Here is a 26,564-nt window from a genome sequence, read left to right as displayed (position 1 = left end):
ATTTATAAGGAGAAAGTGAATGTAATGGAGTGAGTGGGTTATCTCTCTGTCAAAAAAGTAACAAAATTTACAAAACTATAGTTAAAGCAAGGAAAAGGCATTTGGAGAAAAGAATAGTAGTAAGATAAATATAACAGGCTTACAAAGACAAGAACATGCTCACACTCAATGATGCAATTAGCAATATATCTCTTATTGGCCTATTCTCACAATTATTCTGTTGCCAAACATGATTACAAATTAGGGGTGTGCATTTTGGAATTTTCTTGTTTCGATTTGTATCCGAATCGAAACATCCCCGTTTTGTTTTGTACCCAAATCTTCTGAATCTGAATCAGCCCTGTTTTGTTTTGTAGCCAAATTTTCCGAATCCGAATCAATTTGGATTTTTAAAAAGGGTCCCAGGGCAAAAATAGTGGGTGGTGGTAGTTTCCAATGGGTGGAAGCTACCACCCAAATTTCAAAGGAATTAGGCAAAGGGCTGATTTTTTTGTGATTTTTTTTTAAAGTTTACACATCTTTAAGAATTTTCCCATAGGGAATAATGGGGATTCCAGCAAATGTATCGCTTCAAATCAAGGGGAAAGGGATGACCCAGAGCAGAGTGTGGTGGGTGTTAGTGCCCAATGGGGGCAAGGAAACTTCCAGAATTATTTCAAAGGAATTGGGCAAAGGCAAATTGGGCATCCTTTGTGATTTGTTGAAGTTTATGTGTCTTTAAGATTTCTCACATGGGGAATAATGGAGGTTTCAGCAGCCCCATAATTCCACTTGGGGGGCACTGGGGTTGCCCAGAGCGAGGGGTTGTGTAGTGCACATAGGGTGCCAACCACCCCCAAACCCACAAGCCTGTGGGGTACTGGCTTTTGTTGTTTCTGTGGTGTTCATTGTAGATTCTCTGGTAGTATATGAGATTTTCAGTGAAAAACAAGAATCCACTCTCATATGCTACCAGAGAATCTACACTTAGAAAACCACAGAAACAACAGAACCCAGCACCCCATGGGTTAGCAACCCTTCCCCTGGCCAATGTGGGGTCAGTAAAGAGTGGCAAGAAGCAAAAGAGCCAATGGGGAACAAGGAGGAAATTGTCAGCAGGTCAGCCCATGATTTAGGTCACCGATCAGAAGGCTGGAAGGGTGGGAAATTCAAAGAGATGTCAAACACAAAATGGAGACTGACTCAGAGATCACCACAAAATGGAGGTCCGAAACAACAAAACGTTTTGTAGCCGAAACAGGGACATTTTGTTTTGTATACAAAACTTTTGGATCTGGAAAATGGATGTTTTGTTTTGTCTACAAAACACCCGAAACAGGCTGTTTTGGGTACAAAACGTTTTGTATCCGAAAGGTTTCGCACATCCCTATTACAAATATGACAAATATTTATGTACCACTTTTCAGCAAAGTTCCCAAAGCAGTTCATACACACACGCGCGCGTGAACACACACACCTCTCTCTCTCTCTCTCTCTCCACACACACACACACACACACACACACACACACACACACACACACACTCTCTCTCTCTCTCTCTCTCTCTCTCTCACACGGCTAAAATGGATCCCTGTCTCCAAAGGGCTCACAATCTAAAAAAGAAACATAAGATTGACACAAGCATGTGCTGGGGATGCACAGGGCCAGTTGTTCTCCCCCTGCTAAATAAAGAGAATCACCACTTTAAAAAGGTGCCTCTTTGCTCAGTTAGCAGAGGGAGGAGGAGATGCACACTCCTGATTCTCCATGATCTGCACAGTAAAAATGAATGGGAGGGAATAGTGTACAAGGAATCAATTGTGTTTGGACAATGTGGGCAACCAAAACAGGCAATCTTAGATTTGAAGTTGGGAGGCTGATGTTGGTTGCCATGCCACCCAACCACAATTGACCCCTTGCACATGCTCACTTCTTTCACTGTGCAGATGACGGGAGTCAGGTGCATACGTGCCTTTTCCTCCCTTTGCTGCCTTACCAGGCAGCAAAGGGCAGGATGATTGTACGAAGTGGCCCTTTGTCACTCTGCTCTTCCAAACTACCAAAGCAAGCCTACAGTGGAGTCAGACACACATGGTAAAAACCTTATATACTTGCCCTGTTCACACATTCATTTGAATCTAGGTTTAAAGTGGGTTACCACCGTTACTGTGATTGTCTGAACCCATGCCAGATGGTTCATGGTCCAAGCTGAATGAGATTCCCACCCTGGCATGGGTTCCCAAAACCATGCTAAGTGGAAACCCACATTAAACCTAGATTTGAAATATTGTGTGAACCAGGCCAGTGTCAGAGAAGATTCTCACAATCGGGCAAAAGCCGGCTAAGGGAGCCAATCTCACTTTTGTCCGATCGTCTGCTGCCATGGGAGCCATGCAGCTACCAGCAGCAAACCCTCCTAATTTTCCCTCCCTTTAGACGAGGTTAGTGGAGTGAGCGCTCCGCTAACCCCATCTTTTCAATTGTGTGTTGCCATGGCGTGGCTCCGTGCCACGGCAACACATGAGGAGACCCCCCGCCAGGAGGCTGAAACAAGCCTCCTGGCCCTGTATACCAAATACTCATGCAAGTATACCAAATACTCACATGGGGCATCCTGGTACTTCTGGGGGCCGCATGGCCCCCGATCCCCGCAGCCCCCACCAGCTCCGTGACAAAGCTGCCAGTCATGTGGGCGGCCGATCCGGCCGCCCAGGGCTGCTTCCCTGCTCATCTGCAGGGAGAGCAAGCTAAGCCCCCTCTCCCCGCTAACCCCTTCCTGGCGAGTCTCACTGATTGTGAGACTCACCTCTCTGTGTGTCAGGTTGGGGGGGAAAAGCCAGGATTGGCAGGATTGCGTCTTAATTATTGGTCCTGGCTCCTTCCTCCTTCTTGCCTGGATCAAAACAGAGAAAACAAACATACAGAGGACTGGTTCAAATGAACACGACCCCAACATGTGAAGAGAGGTTGGGGTGCAGCAAGAGTGTGCCCACCCCAACATAACTGAAGGACATTCCTCCCGACACACTGTTGGGACATCCTTCAGTTGCGTGTGTTAATCCGAATGGCCCCTGAGAACATGCTGCAAAACCCTGTTTAAACAAACACCGCACTTTCCAGAACTGGAAGTCAAGCAGCTCTTCAACATAACAACAGAGAAAAAAATGAAGCAAAATGTCATCGGCTTTTACTGTTGATTTGGATACTAAATACTTTGGTATTTTCATGTCATTTTAAAATGACAGCACATCCCTATTGCTGAAAAGGTTGGTGTGGTTCAGTGCTTTGCATACTAGAGTTTCAGTTGGCAGGCCTGACTTCAAACATGCAATGAGCAGGCATCAGCTCCCATGATATTAGATGGGACATTTGATAGATGATCTGGCTGGTGGCTTGGCACCAGTTATGTGTATTATTGAAGCAGTAACTGTTTATACCATTGGCCATAGCATCACATACATTTGGAGTCTGAATGAAAAACTCCCCATCTACTCGCCGTAGAAGTAAAGTTACCTCTGGACCAACTGGATATGAAATGATTTAACAGATCACGCTAATGCTGCACAACAATTTGGGATACCTCTGTCTATGTGTATGTGTGTGACATAAAGTGAAATGTAAGTAATTCAACAAATTATTTTAGCAAGTCAGAATATAACAGCCTTATTGGAGCTAAGCCAACATTGATGCAGCTGCTGCCAAAGTAAGGCTGGGTAAGCCCTGAAAAAACCCCCAAGTGATTTGTTTGGGGCTGGGTGTGTTTCTGTGCAGTAGATGCTGGAAGGAATTTTTATTGAATCCGGCCCTAAGTTCCTGTGGTATGAAAAGACTGAATGGCAAAGAAAAGTCTCACATGCGAGTTTGAAACTTTATGGCACAAAGAAATACACGTTCCTGTAGCAACTGGAATGTGAACTGTTTCATGAATAAAGGACCCATTTCTTTTTAATTCACATGTACAGTAAGATAGGCTTTGAAATCAAAGCTTAAAGTCAAATTCCAAATCCCCCCGGAATGAAGACAGAAGGCACTTTGTTTATGGTTGACTCTGAAGAGGTGCTTTCCCTTGGGAAAGATGTTCTCTCAGAGTTATTCTTGTGGTTGTCCTTGGATTTAAACACACTTTTATGGAGCACACTGTGCAAATAACAAAGGTATGGGGATTTTCCAGTGAGAGGTATGTTCTGAGGTGTTTGTACAGCTTCTTGCAAGCTCCATTTCTGCATGGAGATTATATAGCCAGTTGATAACACAGCCTATAGAACAATGGTCAAAAAGATATACCCAGACCTCTCCCCTGAATTCTTCTTTTATGGAACCATCTCTATTAATGTATCTGGTCTGTATATTCAATAATGTGTCTGGTCTGAGCTCTACCTTCAGCCAGTGATGGATGCTGAGGCTAGCTCGTTTTGTTATTGATGACAGTTGCAAAACCCTCAGAGACAACCAGAGGGGAGGATCAATTGCATAAAAAGAACCACAGAGCTCAAACAGACAGGAAAGGGCCTTTAAAGCAGCACTCACTCAGTCCAGATTCATTCAATCCGTGAGAGTTTTTGCCACGGGGATGTGGATTGCTCTCATCTGTTGATGCCTAGAACACTTCTGCAACAGCTCAATGGATTAGACTGACTGTGACTTATGTTAATTATGGCTTTTAAAGACTGTGTGTCTACAGCACAACTGATTTTGAAATGTATCTGATAATAAGACAAGCCCACGCAGTTTGTGTATTCCGGTGGCTTCCAAGTAGGTTTATCTGTAGGTTTGAATATACAAATGCCTCACGATAAGGAATCATCCCACCAGATGCAGTTTGTATTCTTGTGTCAGAGTCTGACTTAGTAAAGATCCCTGATATTTAAGAGAAATAAGAATTGCTGTATGCTCAGGCCAATAATCTTGTTTGTAATTCTGTTTATTCTTGATTTGAGGTTTCAACCAACATTAACAATATATAATGCATTTTCAAACATTTTGTATAAAATAATCTCTATTATTTTATTATAATACACATACTACTACTACTACTATTTATTATTATTATTTCTTGTTTACACAGTCAGACAGGTGTTATTGACTGGTTTGTTTTATCCAGACATCGAGTCCTTCCCAAGGACCTAGGATGCCAGAATTTTATCATCAATACTGTTGGTTATTATAGATATCGTCGCAAAATATAGGCTGTTCCCAGTAAAGCTGCTTTTTTGAATTGGCTGATGGTGATTTCTGTGGCCCCTATGGTGTTGAGGTGCTCTTCAGGGTCTTTTGGAACTGCACCCAGGGCGCCAATTACCACTGGGATTATTTTGGTCTATTTCTGCCACAGCCTTTCAATTTCAATTTGTAGATCTTTGTATTTGGTGATTTTTTCTATTTCTTTTTCTTCTATTCTGCTATCCCCTGGTATTGCTATGTCGATTATTTTGACTTGTTTTTCTTTCTTCTCGACTACAGTTATATCTGGTGTATTGTGTGGCATATGTTTTTCTGTTTGTAGTTGGAAGTCCCATAATATTTTTACATCTTCATTTTCTACCACTTTTTCAATTTTATGGTCCCACCAATTCTTGGCTACAGGTAGCTTGTATTTTTTGCAGATGTACCAGTGTATCATCCCTGCTACCTTGTCATGCCTTTGTTTGTAGTCAGTCTGTGCAATCTTTTTACAACAGCTGATTAGGTGGTCCACTGTTTCATCTGCTTCTTTACAAAGGCAGCACTTGCTGTTTGTTGTGGATTTTTCGACTTTTGCTCTTATTGCATTTGTTCTTAGTGCCTGTTCTTGCGCAGCCAGTATTAAACCCTCTGTTTCTTTCTTCAAGCAACCATTCTTAAGCCATTGCCAGGTCTTGGTGATGTCTGATTTTCCACTTCTATTGTGCAAATATTGACCATGCAGGGGCTTCTTTTTCCATTTTTCTGCTTGGTTCTTGACTTGTTCTTTCTTGTAGGCCTGCTTTCTTTCATTGGTGTTGAATAGTTTTGCGTTATTGACCATTTGAAGTGCATCTTCTTCACGGTCCTTGATATATTCTTCAAGGCCTCTTTTCTCCTCCTCTACTGTTTGATGGACTTGAAGCATTCCTCTTCCACCTGAGCTGCGAGGGAGGTATAGCCTATTGACATCACTGTGGGGGTGCAGAGCATGATTGATGGATTGATTTTCCTGGTCTTACGATCTAGCGTCTCTAGCTCTGCCTGGGTCCAGTCTATTATTCCTGCACTGTATTTGATAACAGGTATAGCCCAGGTGTTTATGGCTTGTATGGTGTTCCCGCCATTGAGTTTGGACTTGAGGATTTTTCTAACTCTAATAATAATTATTCTAATAATAATAATTATTATTCTAATAATAAATATTCTAATAATAATAATTATTATAATTATTATTATAATTATTATTATTTCTTGTTTACACAGTCAGACAGGTGTTTTTGACTGGTTTGTTTTATCCAGACATCTAGTCCTTCCCAAGGACCTGGGATGGCTGAATTTTATTGTTAGTTGTTAAGATATCATTGCAGAATATAGGCTGTTCCCAGTAAAGCTGCTTTTTGAAACTGGCTGATGGTGATTTCTGTGGCCCCTATGGTGTTGAGGTGCTCTTCAAGGTCTTTTGGAACTGCACCCAGGGCGCCAATGACCACTGGGATTATTTTGGTCTTTTTCTGCCACAGCCTTATTATTATTATTATTATTATTATTTTATTATATTTTGAAAGTCATAGAAGTATGATGCTAACATAGACCATAAAGCCCAAGAGACACTGGGGCTATTCTGTCGATCTGCAAAAATTGGGCTAGGAGAGCCTATCCTGAATTTTGCAGATTGTCACAACCACTGGGCTCGGCTGCGAGCCCGGTGGTTCTAGAGTGGATAACCTGCTCAAGAACCCCTGCCCCAAAACCAGGTAGTGGAGCGAGTGCTCTGCAAACCTGGTTTCCAAAATTGTGAGTAGCTGCGGCACGGCTTCACGCCATGACTACTCATGAGTAGACCCCCGGAGGGGAGGTGAAAAGCCGCCTCCCAACTCTGGGGGTCTCCCCAGTATGCTCTGCGCACTCATGCAGGGCATACTGGGGCTTCCAGGGGCTGCACGGGCCCCCCAAGCTCCCCAGCCCCCGCCGGCTCCGTCTCGGAGCTGGCAATCGTGTGGGCAGCCAATCCTGCCACCCAGGGCTCCCTCCCCGCACACCTGAAGAGACTGGGTCTCGCGGATCGTTAGACCCGGCTCACTGACTTACATAGAAATCTGGTCTTTTTTGAATTCTCCGTATTTTGTTTTTAATCCAAAATATGTGTAACCTGGTTTGGGGAAAAAATTATATGTTACCAAAAAGAGAAATATATTGTTCACAACAGTAGAGTTATTCATGCAAGCTGTTAACTGCCAACAAGCCTCGTACTGTATAAGAAGCAAGAGATGAAAAATTGTTTTGAGTTAATTTGGGATCTTTTTTTTTTGGCATTGGTTTCTAAGTGGAAGAGGGAATGAGGCCATTCTCACGATGTGAGCTGCTTGGGTAAGATGGTAAAAAGTGAAGTAAGAGGGGGAAAGAGTCTTCTGCCCTACCTCACTTTTTGGTTGTCTGTAGCACCACGGCTCTGAAAATGGCTGCTGGGTGCAGAGGCATAGAATGCTGTGGAAAGTGTGGCCAGGGAGAGGAGTGCTGTTACACTGTTGCAGGCTGCCTCTTCAATGCCCATATGGTGCATTGTGGGATGCAGAAGGACTTCCTCCTCCCAATCCCATTTTGGGAGTCCACCGCTGCATCAGTCATGTGGGCATGTGAGCATGTGAGCAGCAGAGCCCTGAAAAAGCTCTAATCATCTGGGGAACAGTAGGTAGGATCCTGTCTTCCCCCAAGCTCCCCCACTTTGGTCATTTGAACAACTTCAATGTGTCCGTGAAATGTTTCCCTTTTGGTTTGTTTAATTTTTCTACCTCTTTATTCCTCTCCACTCTTTTCTCTCACTCATATTCTTCTTCCTCTCTTTCTGGTCATATGTGCTGGTTATGGGGTGAGAATTCAGCCTTTTAGAATCACCTACTGATAACAGCAGCAGTAACATAAAGACTAACACATCTTTGGATGGGTCCTTGGATGTTGGATTCATGACTGCCCAGATACACTTCTCCCAGTCCTCAAAATCTTTGAGAGGGCTCAGAGCCCAAAAATGGACAGGGCTTGCAACTTCATAAGTAGGGTTGTGGTCTATGAGACCATATAAAACAAGTCTGGATAACCAGCTTGAATACAGTCCACAAGCATGTAATGTGGTCTGTCACAGGTTTCTTAAAAACCCTGAGGAGGGTGCATTAGTCCCTTCTTGTTAGGGGTGTGCAGTGAACCAATTTTCATGGTTTGGTCCAAATTCAAATCGAATTTGGACTGGACCATGGTCTGCAGACTGATTTGGTTAGACCAACTGGCAGGTCTGGTCCATCGTACAGAACCTGCTTGAATCAGTTTGCTGGTTTGAACAGCTGTAAAAGGGAATCTGGTGAGGATTCTCCTTTGCTGCTAAAGTAAACAAAGTTTTTGTAAAGGGTGTGTGTGTGGGGGGGGGGAGCTGCAAGTGAGAGGTGTCTTTAAAAGTCAAATAGAGGGCACTTACCAGCAGGCCTGTGGTGCCCCCCCCCCATCATTGCAGCGTCAGTGGCAATATCCATGCATGTGCAGAGGCCATTTGTTTGGTCAGTGTGCTGCTGACTTCACCACAAATAGCATCTGCGTATGTGCAAAGGCCAGATATTGCAACCGGCACTGCTGCAAGGAAGTGGGGGAGTGCCACAGGCCTGCTTGTAAGTGCCTTCTATTTGACTTTTAAAAGTGCCACTTACTGCTCCCCCCCCACCCTTTACATCTTTTTTAAACTTCAGAAGCTCACCGTATTCTCCTTTAAAGCTGCTCGAACTGGCAAACCCATCTGTGGGTGAACCAGGTTTGGTCCAGTTCGATCACAGACCGGACCCCTTTTGCAAGGGCCACTCTGGTGTGCGATTGAACAGGTTGAACCGGCTCGGTTTGCAGTGGGTCGGTTTGATCACTGAACGGTTCGGCACATCCCTACTTCTTGTCTCAATTTCCCATATTCTCTGCCTCTTCCTGTTTTATTTACCATTCCTTCAGGCTCCTGTGTATTTTGTACCCTTCCTCCAGCCATCTTACCTCTGGGCTCCCTATGTCTTGGCTCCCTTACCTGCTGAGACCTCACAAAATTGTTTTTTGTTGCTATGTAAGTTATCCCAGTCAAAGTGATAACGTTCTCTTCTGACAGTTTTATTCTCTAAGCAAGTAGAACGTTCATGAAAATGTACCCATTGCACGAGCACAGCCAGTGAGTGTCAGATATAATGTGGCTTCACCACCACGTGCGATGTAATATGCATTGTATCACTGCAGTCAGTAGAAATAAGTTGAGGAATAAAGTAGTGCCGACAGTGAGCACAAATCTCATACAATGTGGCAGACCCTTCCTACCTTCCTTCCTTCCTCTCTCTCTCTCCTTCCTTCTTCCTTCCTTCCTTCCTTTCTTTCCCCATCACTTGGGTTACTCTTTGTGGGGGAGAAGGAAGAATGCATTGCTATACCTTTATGAGCCCTTGTTGTTTAGGAGTCACTCGATTGTGACCACAGAATATGAGAACCAAAACAGGCTCAGAATTATTCATTAAATTACAAATAGCTTGTAAGAAAATTAAATAGTGATTACCTGATCACATTTTGGGTCAGTATTTTCACTTTTCTATGTAACCATTTGAGTCTATCTTTAGCTAAATGATTCTGCATTAAGGTCTGTTTGGCTAAACTGTCCCATTTTGCTTTTGGCATTAAGGATGGTGTATTGATGTGTGTGTAAAATGTAAGACATGTGGTGCTTTAATCATGCAGGGCCATTTGGGCACCAGAGCACTGACCTGCCAGCCTAAGAGGTGCACTTCCCTTTTGATATCTTGTCTCCTGACTTCAGCATTCACTTAAAATACAGAGGGCTGGCAGGAGAAGCGGACAGGGGGAAAAAAGAGAGCAAGACCTGCACATTTGCATCAAAGGGATGGTGTGAGTTTTATTGGGACATTTACTAGTGTTGTTTTCATTATTTACACCACTGTTGATTCTAGGAGATCTCATTAAAAGTGTAATAAATGTAAAAATATTTTACAGGCCAATAAAAGTTGCAAAGCAAAAAAATAACATTGGGTAGTGCTTAGAGTTTTTCTTTTCCTTGTTCTTCATATGTTTTTAAACAATTCTTTGTGGTCTCACACTAAACCTGCTGATAATTGATGGGAGGATAAAATACCCTCAGTCCTATTAGAGTGCAAAGAGGCTGTGAGACTAGGTTGGCTGCTTTCAACTACTTCTGAATAATGAGCAAAGTCATGCCCCTCTGAAGTCAGGAGCAACTTTTCTTAACTTCAGAATAGAAGCAACGTGGAAAGGGGATCAATTTCTTCAGTAAATCAAAATCTTCTTTTAAGATCAAAACTATCAATTTCTCTCTTGCACAACATTTTGATTGTTGTCCACATATCTGTAAAATGTGTTTTCATAAAAATACTGTCCTTGGTTCATAATCCTGTGTGAGTTCTAACACATGGAGCTCCTGGCAAAAGGGGCTTCCCCATGTACTTCAATGTAGGGAGCAGCCCTGTGTGCACTCCTGTTATGCATCATGTCTGGAATAAAAGTGATGCTTCTAAATGCTTGATACACATCCTGAGACCTGACACTAGGATAGTTAGCACCTTAAATAAATCCATCCATTCATTCATAAATTATCCCCCAAATTTAAAGTTTGTCTTTGGAGAGTGGAACATATAGGGCACAATCTAGGAAATGTTGATTGATTGATTAAGTGCCATCAAGTTGGTGTTGACTCTTAGTGACCATATAGATAGATTATATCCAGGATGATCTGTCTTCAGCTTGGCTTTTAAGGTCTCTCAGTGGTGCTTTCATTGCTGTTGTAATGGAGTCCATCCACCTTGCTGCTGGTCATTCTCTTCTTCTCTTTCCTTCAACTTTCCCCAGCATTACGGACTTCTCAAGGGAGCTGGATTTTCGAATAATGTGTCTGAAGTATGATAGTTTGAGCCTGGTCATTTGTGCCTCGAGTGAAAATTCTGGATTGATTTGTTCTATGATCCATTTGCTTGTTTTCTTGGCTGGCCATCGTATCCTCAAAAGTCTTCTCCAGCACCAAAGTTCAAAAGCGTCAATACTTTTTCTATCTTGCTTCTTCAGAGTCCAGCTTTAACATCCATAGAGTATCACAGGGAAAACCATTGTCCCAACAATTCTAATCTTTGTAGGTATAGATCTAAATATCCTTTCTTTCATTGCAGCCCTACCAAGTGCTAGAGACTAAATGTTAGTCTCGCCTAAATTAGTTGAAAAATCAATGGGACTTCAGTTGGTTGTTGCTGGTTTTCATTCCATTGGTTTCACTAGGTCAGGACCATGCAATGAGTTTCGTTCGAGCTCACGGAATCAGTACAGGAAAAAGGGTTGGACTCCTTTGTGCCCATGGTGTGGCTCTGTCCAAACGTCAGAGGTCTCTGACATTCAGAGGCAGGATGCCTCTCAATACCATTTGCAGGGGAGTAACAGCAGGAGAGAGGGCATGCCCTCAACTCCTGCCTGTAGGCTCCCAGTAGCATCTGGTGGGCCACTGTGTGAAACAGGATGCTGGACTAGATAGGCCTTGGGCCTGATCCAGCAGGGCTGTTCTTTTGTTCTTATGGCTGCTTGTACAAGAATAAAAGTACATCAGAAGTTCAAATAATGAGCTTCTGATGTAGTTTTATTGTAAAAGCAGCCACGACCCCCTCACCATTTGAATAGATGCCACAGCATAGAGGCAAAGGGGTCCAACCCTTTCCCTGTACTGATTCCTTGACTTAAGTTATCCCTCACCCAAAGGGAGAAAAGTGGAAGGGAAAAGTTATGGACACAATTTGTGTGCTTCTAAATTTCCCCCTCACAGCTAATAGCACCTAGGGGGCCTGTGAGCTACACGAGGACTTCGTGGTACAGGAAGAAAACCTTCCCCACACATGGGGAACCTTCCCCACACATGCCATGGTCCCATTCCAAAGTGAGCTCCCCCATATCAGCCTTTTCAAGAAGAAAATTGTACTGGGTGTTTCACTGATGGAGCCAATGCAACATGTAGTCTGTCCTTATTTACAGTGAACATCTGTTAAGTCCAGCACCTTCTTTGTCATGAACTCTGCAGCTTATTAAGTCATCTGGGGAGGTCTAGTAAGTTATGGTTGCTGCCAGCTCGTCTGGTGGAGACTCGGGGTCAGGCCTTCTCTGTGGCTGCCCCAGGGCTTTGGAATGCAGTCACTGTCAAAATGAGCCTGAAGCACTTCGGCACTTCTTTGGAGAGGAGCCTACGTGCTTTGGCTCCCTAGCGCCGAAACGTTTTGGCGCGGAGTGAGGGATTCCCTTAAGAGGAGGCGGGCAGGTCCTACCTGCCCGTCCTCCAAACCCCTGCCGCCCTGTGCCGCCCTGCTGCAGCGCCATTCATACTTTAATACTTGTGTGAAAGTGGCAGCTTGTGCCACTTTCTCTTTTGAAACACCGTGCTGCGGAAACAGGGTGCCTTCCCAGCATCCCTCGTGTGGGTTTGGCACGAGCATCCCATCGCCATGGTGCGGCGTTTTAAAGAGGAGAGAGATTCCTGCCTGCAACCTTGGAGAAACCACTGCCAGTCTGTTGCAGACAATACTGAGCTAGATAGACCAATGGTCTGTCTCAGCATATGGCAGCTTCCTCTGTTCTTATGTACCTAACAGTGCTGTGGCAGGATGGCATGGGACGGCTGGGTATTGGAGGACGGGCAGGTAGGACCTGCCCACCTCCTCTTAAGAGAACCCCTCGCTGCACTTGGGATGACACTGAAGCAATTTGGTGCACATCCCTAAAAATAAGGGCTTCTCCATCTCTGTTTGCTTTTAAAAAGACCCTTAAGACGCACCTGTTTTCTCAGGCTTTTAATTAAAACTAATTTTAAACTGTTTAATTGTTTTATTCTGTGGATTGTTTTTAATTGTTTTTATTCTGTGAAAGTGTTTTGTTTTAATTTTATATTATATTGTAATTTGGATTGTGTACTCTCTTTCTCTTTCTACACACACACACACACACACACACACACACACACACACACACACTTAATAAATAAAATTTGCTGGATTGTGCCCATAGTGCCTTTTATTACATCAAGGTTGCCATAACAGCAAGAACAGCACTGAAAACACTGAAGAGAAACCTACAATGCCAATAGTCTCTTAGGAGATATTGGGGCCATTCACATGACTGGGCAGGTCAGTGGGGTGCGAGAAGGCTGTCCAACTCACCTTCCCCCCAGATGATCGATGAAATGGCGCAGTACAGCTCTGGAGGCCAGCACAATGTATCTCTGTGTGTGCTGGGGCTGAATGCAGCCCCAGTGAAGACAGGATCCCAGAGCCTGGGTTAAGGGCTCACTCGAGTCTTTAACCCCAGCTAAAAGCTGGGTTAAAAGCTGAGCTAGGCAACGCTGGTGGTTCTCACCCAGAACAGCCTCACTGTATCTATCTATCTATCTATCTATCTATCTATCTATCTATCTATCTATCTATCTATCTATCTATCGATCATAAAATATATTATACAATACATTATATATATAATGTCTCCATGCCTAAATCATTTTATACTTCCTTGAGGTGATGTACATATAAAGAAAACAAAGATGGCAGGTGCCACCCACCCAGATGCCTGTGGGAAGCAAGGTAACTCAACCTGTCCTACTCCCTTTGAAAAGCTTGAGTCAGATGCTTACTATGCACAGAAACTGTCTCAGAGAAAAATGGACATGATTTCTGGAAGTCTCACACCCAGTTTTTATTCTGCATCACTGTTGCTGAGGGTTAGGAAACTTTCTTGACACATAAGGAAAAATAGATTAAGGATGAAGAAGAAATGTATGTGAAGTGAAGGGAATAAAGGGCACAGAGGTCTCAACTTGAATAAAGTGGATTACTTTTGACAAATTCAATGCAAGGGACTATGTAGAACAGACCACTGTTTGGATCCCTTGAGACAGTCCAAAAAGGGTTAGTCATGCCTAAGTCCCATCACAATCAATCACCTATCCAGCTAGAGGCCTTTCATGAAAAGAAGCAGGCTTCTGTGCATGTGCTGTCCTAGCTGTATGGGAAATTGTACGTATAAATGGGTGCTTTGTGTTCCCAGTCTGATGCAGCCACTTGAGAGGGGGTGTAGTGGGCTGGAGTTAGTGTCCTCCCTATCTCTTTCCCCTTCCAGCCAGACAGCTATCAGCTTGACTGCAGCTTATTTGGCAGGGTTGCACATGCACAGCTCTACTGCTGCCCACATGCACAGCTGGATAGGGGCCAATGTGACTTAAACACATTGTGAGGTGCCTAAGCCCTGATTAATTTCCCTGGGACTTCCTAAACAGCTCAGGCCCAGGGTATTTAAAAGAACATCTTCTTCACAATCCTTGTCACTTATTAAAATCTTCTGGAGAGGTCCACCACCTGCAGTTGCCACCAACTTGTCTGGTGGTGACTGAGGGTCGAGCCCTTTCTATAGCCTCCCTGAGGCTTTGGAATAAATTCCCTGTTGGGTTAAGAGCTGTCTCTAGCTTTAGAAAAGCCTCCCAAAACACACTCATTTAATTAAGCCTCCAGCAAGCTATATTTTGATTTTACTATCGTTAGAGTTATCTTAGACTATTTTAAGCTCTTTTAATTCTTTAGTTTCAACTGTGGTATTATTTTTTAACTTTTGTGTAAATCTCCACAAGACACAAGTTTTTGGTGCTATACACATGTGCCAAATAAACAAATAGGTAAACAAACAAATGCATAAATAACTGCTTTCTGCTTGGGCTTGAGTTCTCTACGTTCACGTGGCATTTGCACGGTGTGTTCCCAAGCAGTGATAATTCTATTTTGTATAATCGCAGTACGTCTCTTTACTAGGTTTTTAGCACCAGTTTTGGTACACATATGAGGGTTCATGTCTGAGCCGGGTTCATCATACGACTGGTTCTGAAATGCAGAGGCTGAGGGCACTGAGATGACACAACAGTCTAAATGTGTTCCATTCTCCCGTGAGAAGTAATTTATTTGAAAAGGGGCCTGGGGACTGACAACTAAATGCTTGTGTCCAGGGACCTTTGCTTCGCATTTTGCAAGAAGCGAGAATGTGCAATTCATTCTTGTGTGGTGGTGAGGGTGACGTTTAAAGCCTGACTTTCAAACCATGAGGCAAACACAAGCATTTACCCACAAACAGACACTGAAAACCCAATAGTTTGGTGTGAGGCATGTCTTATGAGAAGTTTCACAGCTGTCCCTTCTGGACACCACCCTCCACGCTTTTCCATATGTAAATCATCATCTGTTCCCCCTTTTAACATAACAATGCCATTTCAATGGTAAAAGAGCTGAGAAAAAGTTGATCTGTTTAGATATATCAATACAACAAATCATAAGCATATAATAAATGGGTAGAATGTCTGTTTATTTTAACACCCCCTCCCCTAAATATTTAAACAATATCACAAAAGGTCATGTTATATAAAATTTGTTTGTGATGGGTCTTTCCCAAGATATGCCGAACTCTAAAGCAGTACCACAAACTCTAAAGCAGCACACCAAAGAGCTACTGCAAGCCAATGCGTCTGTTCCTGCCACCCACACGGTTTAAAAACAACAACATTGATGTGAGTTTGTGCTAACATATCTATCTGGGAGAAACACACAATGTCGATAGCTCTGCATGCTGGGGTGGGGTGTAAGGATACCCCAGGGGTCTCTAATGAGCGTAGAGACTGAAGGCTGGCTAAAAATAGGGGCGGCTCCCCATCACAAGTCAGCCTGTGGCATCTATGTACCAATTTCAATCAGTCAGAACAGGATCAACCATCTGAGGCTCCTGTGAAGGTCTCTGTGTGCTAGCAGCAGACCAGCACGGAAGGGAGATGGGATGATTACATTGTGCTGGGCAGAAGCAGATCCCTGACTGACAACAATTTCTAGTCTTAGCCACCACTTGGTCCCTCTGCCTCTAGGCGTTTCTGTCACCATGGCAGGCCCAAGCCATCAATAGAAACAGCATGCAGAGAGACTCACTGTCGGCGGCCGTCACTGAACGTGGCCTCACTGTCCCCTCCCTCACTGTCCTCTCAGTGGCTCTCACCCCTCACTGGCCCTCACCCCGCACTGTGCCCTCATTGTCAGTGGCCTCACTGTCTCACTGGCCCCCAAACGGAATCAATAGAAACAGCATGCAGAGAGACTCACTGTCGGCGGCCGTCACTGAACGTGGCCTCACTGTCCCCTCCCTCACTGTCCTCTCAGTGGCTCTCACCCCTCACTGGCCCTCACCCCGCACTGTGCCCTCATTGTCAGTGGCCTCACTGTCTCACTGGCCCCCAAACGGAATCAATAGAAACAGCATGCAGAGAGACTCACTGTTGTTAAGTCCGGCAAGGTGTAGTGAGGTTGAAGGCGGTCCAGGTGCAAACTCTGAATCACCCTGCTGCCCCTTCGCTGGCTGCTTTGCTCCCTCACTGCCCACCCGCCCTGCGACAGTGAAGGCAAGCCTGCATCCTAGCCACTGCACTCCAGCCAGGTCATATGACTCCATGAACTTTCTCAGACAGCAGGCTTTACCGCAGGTTTATTGAGAGGCTTTACTGCAAGTTTGAGGTTGCCCCCAAAAACTGACGCAAGAAGTGCATTTTTTAAACTTCAGATATAAACTGGGCTGCACTCTAACGTGCAGTGAAAAACCCGAATTGTGTGTGAAGTGCTCCCCGATTGCTTTCAAGGACTTTGGGGTAAATTTGGCTGATATGTGAATACACACCTCCATTCCAGAGGAGGTGCAAACTACAAGCTGGGTATGCAAAAGCTCCAGTGGGGTCAATAGTGAATATTGAAGTGCTTGACCACATTTAGACAAAATAACATTTCTAAGCTTATAAGTGTTGTTTTGTGTCATAGAATAGCTGGACATTATACTGAATTATTTTATTCTAGAATATCATGAGGACATTACATGCTGTAGATGCACACTTCTCTAATAAATACACAAACCAACCCAATATCTCACCCTACAATACTCACTTATTTCAGTCTTCCAATGATTCCCACAATTATTCCCAAGTTAATGCCTCTCATTGTTGCTCAAGTACTCTGACGAGCAAAAGATGCTGTTGACTCATCATAACAGGTAGAGTCTTGGTTCTGTGGTCTACCCTTTAAGAAGCACACACTTCCTTGTTCTCAAGGAATACTGATGACTAAAGCTCTTTTAAAAGAAATAATTCTTTTCCTCATTTGTGTTATCAAAAATATTCTGTACTACCCATCAATACCTTAGGTTAGGTTAGGTTGTGCCGTTGAGTCAGTGTCGACCCCTGGCGACGACAGAGCCATGTGATTTTCTTGATAGAATACAGGGGTGGTTTACTATTGCCTTCTCCTGCGCAGTATGAGATGATGCCTTTCAGCCCATTGCTGCTGCCCATATTCTGGGAAACACACCAGCAGGGATTCGAACCAACAGCCTCCTGCTCTCTAGGCACGTTGCTTCCCTACTGCGCCATTAGGTGGCTTACAGTACCTTACAGTACTATATGTGCTAGATGTCCTATGTTGTCACAAAATAACTTATGATAATATCTTGATTGCAGATCTCTGGGCTTTCCAATCATACACTACCATATTTAAGGAAAAAACAAAAACATAACATTCATTTGGTGTCATCTGAGTCATAAATGCTCTTTGGTGTTGTAACTGCACCCTGAGCCAACAGGGCATTGTACCATCCCATAGTAATGTGGGTTGATAGTGATGGGGCAGCCACAACTGCCACACAGAAAGCTGTGGTATGGTCTAAAATGGGTGGAGAGTGGGAGTCAAAAGGGTGAGACGGGTGATGATTCATCTACATGAAAACTGAGAGCCACTCTAGCCACCATAGAGCCTGCTACACTGATGCAACTTCCCTACAAGTGCAGAACATGATAGTGCCTTCCCTAGTTGTGTCCTACAATACATTGCTGTAGCAACACTGGCTCACATCATCTTCTATATGATCCATCTATAGGATCAGGGGCTCATGTTACTAAGATGCTTTCTAGATGTTTGGAAATCAATTTTCATTTCAACTTACTTTCAATTAGCTTCCATAGTAGTGTCCCCAAATGTTGCATCATGGAATGCTTTTGTTTAAAATCCAGTGGGAGCTTAAAAACACTTTACAAGACCTACAGTACATAGGAGTATGTCTATTCTAGGACTAAGAGAATCACTTCAGCCTATGTTTAAGGCCACTTGTTATTCCTTTGAAGCATGTTGTTTGTTTCTTAGCTTAGTTCTGCATGCAGTGCCACTAGGGTATCCTGGCACCTCACAGACTACATAGACAACATAGACAGGTTGCTGCTCCAAGGAGCTCACAATCAAAAATAAACAGTGGACAAACAAGAGAGGGAGGGAGAGACAAACAATGGTAGGACAGGATAGAATGAAGCAAATGCTATTCCATGTACCTAAAGCTTGTTTACACTTGGCAAGAGAATGAAGAGGATAAGCCAAACGTTGCACAGAAAAGGTGGGGCTTGAGATGGGATTTAAAGGAATGGAGAGACATCATAAACAAAACTTTTTAAATGTGAAAAGTGGTGAACTTCTATCTTCAGTATATTGAAAACCAGGCCTTTGAGCCTTGGGTCATTCTCTCCAGCACAGGGGTGGAGCTATAATAGGGCAGTGCATGGGTCCCAAGAACCCTCATGGCCCTGCCTCCGAACCTGCTGACCCAGTTCTCCTCCCTGTCTCCAGTGGTCCGCTCCTGCAGCCCACTGCTGTTTCCTGCCCATTCCCAGTGCAGCGGCATGGTAGAAGCATGGCATGGCCGGGAGTAGCTGGGAGGCTGCCACCCACTGGCCCTACCACCAAGTAGTGGTGGTGAGCGAGCGTGCTAACACCAGGGTAGGGAGTGCGCAGACCACCTATACCCTCCCTACACCACTGCTCCAACAGATGGATATTCCTTTGCCTGACCTACTGCAACTTGAAATGGTAGTTCTCTGGCGGCTGTCAGAAGTCAAGATGAAAAGGCTCGATGGGTGTCATGCAATGACCAAGGAGGATGGTGGGCTCTTCCTTGATGGAGATCTTAAAGCAGAGGATGGGCAGCCATCTGTTGAGGATTCTCTTGTTCTGGGTTTCCTGCACTGAGCAGGGAGTTGGACTAGATGGTTACAAGATTAGTTCCATGATTCACTGAGAAGTCTTCCTACAAGCCTTAAAGAATTGTTGGGATGTGACCCAGTTCCAAATGGGAAAAAAGAATAGTTTTCTGCAGGAGAGGCTCCCTAAAGGTTGGCCTCATGGGTGACACAGGTAGTGTCAACTCTTTGGAAATGTGGTACCCTATGTGTTTCAAGCTGGTGCTGTTCTTCACTGGCAGATACCATTATAATGATCAGCTATTACAATATTGTATAGATTCTATCCCTAAGGAAGATGAGGGGTCAAACTGATTAAAACACATAGGGCACCTTAACCTGAGGCTTTTTTTTCTTTGCCATTTTACTAAAGTTTCCCCCCTCCTATGTATGAACATTCCCACTTCTGTAAAAATGTCAAGGATTGAACTATGTATCTGTTGGCTAATTCCTCAAGCATGTGCCTGTCCATGTTGTACAGAGCAAATAGTGGAAGCGGGGCTGTAGCTCAGAGGTTTACCTTGATGATTCCAGTATCGAGACTTTTTTCCAGCTATAAGTGTCTCTGCGCCAATGGTGACTCTCAAGTATGAATGTAGGAATTTGAGAAGTCTCAATAAAAGGAATCTCTGTACTCTTTCTTGGGCAGCAGAAAGCTTTTTTCCCTTCTTCTTCTTCTTTTTTGGCTTCTCCTCTGCTTCTGTGTTGGTTAGAACTATTTCAGCAGACTAGACTTAATAAGGGCAGATCTCTGCAAGAATCTCAGCTTCGTACTGGGAATGAGTATTTTATTACGCCACTTACAACCGACCTCCATTATAATTTAACCTGTTCTTTGCTTTAAAATCCTAGACCTCTTAGTTGGCTGCATGAAAACTTTCTTTTGTGAATTGAAAACAAATCCATCATCTTTTATTCTCTAGATTCTAAGCTTTTCTTTTGTTTTGTCATGTGCTTGAACACGTAGTTCCCCAGAGAATGGTAAACTGGGACTATATCATTAAAAATCAAACCTTTGGCATTTATCATTGATCTTATCACTGAGTTGGGCTTTTTCAGTTCTTTGTCTGATATTCATAGAACTCCAACTGAAAGACTTAATTACAAGGTCCCCACTGTACAGCTTGACACCTAAAATTGGGTTTTGGTCCCATATTATGCCATGTGCAGCCTTGTGCATTGACTAATCGAGGAGGGGCTGACACCCCTCCAGTGCATGTGCTAGAAGTTTTGGCACAGCAGCAGCAGGCAGCAAACCTTTTTGTTCCTATCATGACTAATCAGAGACTGAAAGACTGAGGTTCAGTTCTGACAAAGGCAAATGGATATGTCCATATTATTACAGAATTACAACAATTAGCCTATTATGGGGGCTGTAATTTGAGAGATTTCCAGAAAGTCTTTGACCTAATGCTATTTACATAGGAAGCTACCTTGGACTGAGTCAGACCATCCCATCTAGCTCAGTAATGTTGACTGTGAGTGGCAGTTTCTTCCTGAAACCCTCTAGGGTTTTAGGAAGAGTGGGAAGAGCTTCCATCTGACTAGAAGCTGAACCCAGAACTTGATGCATGGAAAACATGTTCACTGCTATTGAGCAGCCAATGCCCCGCCTAACTCTAGTTATAGAGTTACATGCTTAAAAAACAAAATACGGTGATGACCATTGGGTTGCTTTGATGGACGAATGCATGGTGAGAATTTCACTTGCTGAGCTTGCAGAAATCAAAGAGGGCTTTGCATTAAGTGCTGGTCTTTAGACCAAGCAAGATTTCATGGATATGAACTTGGTTTAAAAGACTTAATTCTGGTTATCTTTAACTGAAACATATTGAGGTCATCCACACAGTCAAAAAGTGTGTGAATCCCTGGGTTTGTGAACCTAATTTTTGGTTGTGTGGAAGCAGAATGGGAGGCAGGGGCGGAGCCACCATGGCACTGGAAGCTGCAATTGTGCTGGCACTGTGTGGACGGTTTGGTAAATACAGACCTCTGCGCGCTTGGGCAGTGCTGGTGAGGGGGCGAGCAGTGGTTCTGGCAGCCGCGCAAGCCAGTAAGGAATACTTTACATTACTTTTCTCACTGTCCCCACTTCTTTGTAGATCCCCACCACCACTTTACTTGTAAGGGGAATCATCAGTGGATTCCCATTTACAAGTATACCCAACCGCTGAACTGGCTCCGTCATACAGAGTGAACCAACTGGTCAGTTTGACTGAACTGGTTCATCAGCACGTGGTTTGGTTTGAATTTGATTCAAATTCAAACTGATTCACGAGTTCTGGTTCAAGCACACCCCTAGGTAGAACTCAGTTTTTGATTGTGTGAATGACCTCAAAGAGGCTATTCTTACATGCACCCTAACTCAGGCTAGGGAAGCCCAGCCTGGGTTAGGGTGCATGTGAGAACTGCCTGGATTGGGTCCAATCCCAGCGGGGCAGTGCTGTCTAGCCCTGATTTTAAACTCAGCTCTTAGCCAGGGCTAATGGGTTGAGCAAGCCCTTAACCTGGGCTCTGGGATCATGTGTTCTCTGGGTTTATGTTCAGCCCCAGTAGACACAGAAACTTGCACACAGAGTGCCTGTCTGAGAAATCTCCCAATGAATCATGCATGCTGCATGGTGTATTGTGGGATATCTGGAGGCTGGCACACAGCACAGATGATCTGGGACCGTGGTCTGCGCTCCCAGCAACAGGCACCCTCTCATCTGGGGGGAAGGTGAGTTTAACCAGCCTTCCTCCATGCCTGCCCTCTGCCCCACCTGCCCAGTTATGTGAACAATCTCCAAGTGTTTTAAATAAAAATAAACATTTTAGTTTTATTTTTATAACAGCCATCCCCATAATAGAAAGGGCACTAATGAAATAAGATCAATATTTGAAAAGTGCAGCAAATGCACTTTTTAATTTAACTTTGTTTGAAACCTTGTTTGAAAAGTTAAATAATAATTAAAAAATACTTAGAAGGTTGAACCAGCTTCCAAGAAGTTGATGAGAGAACCATGTCATTTCAGTTGCAACTGTATGAAAAGTGGATAATGAAGGTGAGAGGTAGGAATGACTAGACTTGGTAGAGGCCTCCACCACAGTAAACTGTTTTGTCACATTTTTGCCAAGCTGCCGTTGTCTCCTCCTCCTCCTCCTCCTCCTCCTCCCCCAGAGCTGTCCTTAGAGAGCCCTGGTGGGGTGCAGGGCCTGGGGCAAATCAGCCAGTATGGGGCCACCTTCAAGTTAATTCTAATGGGGGTTAAAAGGGCGAGACCCGAGGTTGTCGCCCTGCTTACCATGCCCTAAGGACAGCCCTGCCTCCTCCTCCTCCTCCTCCTCCTCCTCCTCCTCCTCCTCCATCTCCATCCCAATTTCCATTTTGCCAGCATAGTCCTTAAAACACAGAACAATCAGGCACACAAGGCTCCTGAGTTCTGGATACCAAGGGGTACTAAGAAAGCATCCTTTTCCTAAAATTGATTCATCCCATTTTTAAATAGCTGGATTGCTTTCCAGCTGAAATTGAAGATACTGGAGTTGAGCTCTGAATGAAGACTTTGAGGCCGTTCACACATGCAGGGGAAACCAGGCTAAGGAAGCCCAGGCCAGTTTTCCCTGCATGTGAGAACCACTGGGAACAACTTGGCTCCCGGCGGCAAGCCTGCCTCTGGAGCCTGCCTCCAAAATGAGGTCAAGGGAGCAAGTGCTCCCTTAGCCTTCTTTTTAGGATTGTGTGCCAATCCTGGGGCTGGGAGACTGCAGGGCTTCAGGCTGGCATCAGGGAGATCCCCATAATGCACCACGCCTTTGCATGGTGCATAATGGGAGTTCTGGGAGGTGGGGCGATGCACCCTGGCTTCTGACCTCTGTGCTGCCCGAGTGGGGAGTTGCACATCTGGGTGTGCGATCTCTGTGTCCAGACCAGCAGCCTGTATTGTCTGTAGGGAGTTAAGCATTTCCAGGCTTCCTCCCCTAGCCCTTTCTCTCCAGTCATGAGAAAAGGCTTCTCAGTGGTCTATTACAATTTTGCAGTCACTGTATGACCCAATAACAGAGGAAGAGTTTTGTTTTGTACAGCTGGGGACTTTCTAGCCACAGGTCCTGCTGCTAGGAGTACATATAGCTGCATGCTAAGAGTGTCCATTGATTACGTTAAGGCAGAAAGAACTTCATCTGGGGTTAAGTAGCTAATGAAATTATTACTAAGTAGGGATTAGCTGAGCTATCTTCATGTTGTCATTTTAAAACCTTGTTTACTTTGTTTTCGTATAACCTGGAATGCCATTTCATTTACTTATTATTTGCTTTACTCACAGGTCACTTGCCTATCATCACCAGCTCCAGAACAAACACTCACTATACAGTCATGAATAGCAGCTCTTTTTTGTAGACACACCTGGTTCAAACATTTCAGATAGATGGGAGTGACTTTCAAATTCTCCTCTTCTTTGCATAGTAGCAGAAAGTTGTTTTGACACCCCCCCCCTCCATTGCATTTTGTTCTGTAACAATTCAAGGGCATCTACTCAGAGAATTGCCATTTATTCAGAAGCAAAGTACATTGTAGTGACATGGTCTCAAAAAAGTAAGGTTAAAGCACTCCAGCTGAAGGCATTTCCCCTGTCTTTTTTCCTAGGAGAAAGATTGGCATTATACAGTCCAGGTTCAGCTAGGCCATACTGCCTCAGCAATGTTATGCCCTGTGATGTTAGTTCTGCACTCTGCAGTAGACCTCAGTTTGACCCAGTGGCCTCCCTTAGACTTCTAAAGACCTGCTAACTCTACCTTTTCAGCAGAAGACTATAGGGTTTCTTCCTCTCACTTGATATTTAAATCTCGTACTGCTGCTGTTGGCTCTGCATTTGCCACTACTGCTTTAATCCTTCCTGGGATGACAGTCAAATTTGTAAATGCTATTGAGTTTCAAAAATGGCTGCCCTTGAGAGTGGGCACAAGTCTGCTTATTGTTATTATTGCCATTTAAACACTGTGCATCCAGCAATGTTAGCAAATATGGGAACTGGCAAATATATAGCTGTGGCCACTGGACTGGTGGTGGGAGAGGTGGTGTTGGTGGCTTAAGTTTCACATTGTAAATTATTGGTTGGTACTATTCTGTGAGATAAGCAACTTGGCCTAAGAAAAAGAAATATACCTGTTCTGAAGCCAATGGAGTTTTTCAAAATTTCTGCTAAAATCAGAGCGTTCTTTTAATAAATATTCCTGCTGATATTTAAAAAGGCTGTTCTCATGAGCCACCTAGCCTAGGCTAGGGCAGCCTAGCCTGGGCTAGATTGCTCCTGTGGAGAGCCGGGATCCATGCGGAACCCAGTGCTCCCACCCAGCCTAACCCAGCTCCTGAGCCCAGCTCTTAGCTGAAGGTAAAGGAGCAAGTGCTCCCTTAACCCAACTGCTAAGCTCATGTATCTCCTTGGCTCCATGACACAGAGACGGGCTCCTAGAGTGCCTGTCTGATCCCTCAAAGCTCCATGATGTGTGATGCATTGTGGGATAGGAGGAAGCCAGGATAACAAATCCTGGCCACTGTTTACCTGCACTGTTCTTGGCAATGCAGGTTGTGTGGGTGCACAGCTTATGCACCTCAGGGGCTGCAAAGGATTGTCTTAGGGAAGGTAGGTTGAACCCTGCCTTCCCCCTCGCCCCCTGCCTCTCTAGTCATGTGCAGAGGTGCACCTAGGTAATTTTGGAGCCTGGACCTAAAGGCCTTTGGAGGTCCCCCCCACCTGCTGGAGGCCCCATTCCACCACTACAAGTTAAGCATCATTACTCTACACACACATACACCATGACACACGCATGTGTCCCCACTCCCCCCTCTCTCTAAAGCACCCAGTACAGGTCATAAAAACATTAAGTTGCCCGGTATGGGCCAGTGGCAACCACAGCACCCAGGACAGACTAAAGAGGATATGGGGGCGCCTGGGGAGTGTGGAGGCCCTGGACTTTGACCCCAAATCTCAGGGGTAAGAGTGCCACTGGTTGTGTGAATAGCCCCACAGCCTAGTGTGACACTCAACTCTTCTGGCAGGCAAGTTTCTTTGCAGGTGTAGTGTAGTGTAGTGGCTAAGGGTGTTAAGACTAGGAGGTCTGTGGTTCAAATCTTACCTCAGTCATATAGCTCCTAGGTGGACTTTAGGGCTATCTGAAGCTTCAGTAAGTGATTCAGTTTGGAAGTGATTTGGCCCAATTTAACTATGGAAGCTTTGTTTTTGAAACGAACCAGCAGACTGCTAGTTTGGTCCGATTCATGCAACTATGGACTGATTCACTTCTGAAGCAATTTGGCCACCTTGGCCCCTCCTCTCACTCTTGCCATCCTCCTCTGACCCCTGCAGGTATCTACAGGGCACAGGGAGAAAGGGTAGCTCTGTTTTCATTTTTTCCAAATGGTGAGAGAAAACTGCTCTCCTCTTCCCTTCCATGTCAGGTCTGCTGCACAAGGCAGCCTTCAGCACAGGGATGATGAAGGGTGTTTACATACCTGTGACCCTCCACAGCCTTCCGTCTAGCAATGGAGGGCTGCACATCATGTCAGCCATTGCAACTAGAAAAATCAAGTTCGAGGGGAGAGGGTGAGTTTATGAGCCACTCCACACTCAAGTATGTGATGGCACTTTACAATGGAAATTGGAATCCACAGTGAAGCTGGTCAGCAAAAGCATCTTATGAAGGTGTCTGTTGCACAATCCTACACATGTTTACCAAGAAGTCAATTTCACTGAGGTAGGTGGGACTTACTTCCAGCAAAGTGTGAACAGGATTGAAGCTCTAATAAATGAAGTATTGCATTATGGCTAATGCTGACATCTGCTTGCTGCAAACAAGCCAGATGTTGCTATAAAGCACTTACTTGATTAAAACTGAGTTAACATTTAACTCAAAATCCATATATTTCTTTATGTTACTATAAAAAGGAAGCAAACAAAGTGAGAACCGCTTTATAACTGTAATCTCCTATGGTTCATGCGGACTGCATGGAAAACTAAAATTGAGATACAATCTGTTATTTGCTGCCTAATGGCTTGTGTAATTAACAGCAAATTGTGCAAAAACGATACAGTGAATGAAACCTCACTCTAGGTTTGAAAGTCAATTTTTTTTGGACTGCATGATGTAGCTCAGTCACTTGAGCCATCTCTAGCCAAGTTATTATCTATTCACTTGTTACATCCGTATCTCACCTTACCTCCTAGGAGTTTAGTATCATATTTTAGTCCCACAACAACCTTATGAAGTTGGCTAGGCTGAGAGATAGTGAATACCCAATTGAGTTTTGTAGTGGAGTACCATATG

The sequence above is a fragment of the Hemicordylus capensis genome, chromosome 2, assembly GCF_027244095.1.
Source record: "Hemicordylus capensis ecotype Gifberg chromosome 2, rHemCap1.1.pri, whole genome shotgun sequence".
Taxonomy (NCBI): Eukaryota; Metazoa; Chordata; class Lepidosauria; order Squamata; family Cordylidae; genus Hemicordylus; species Hemicordylus capensis.
Note: the sequence above shows the minus strand (reverse complement) of the source record.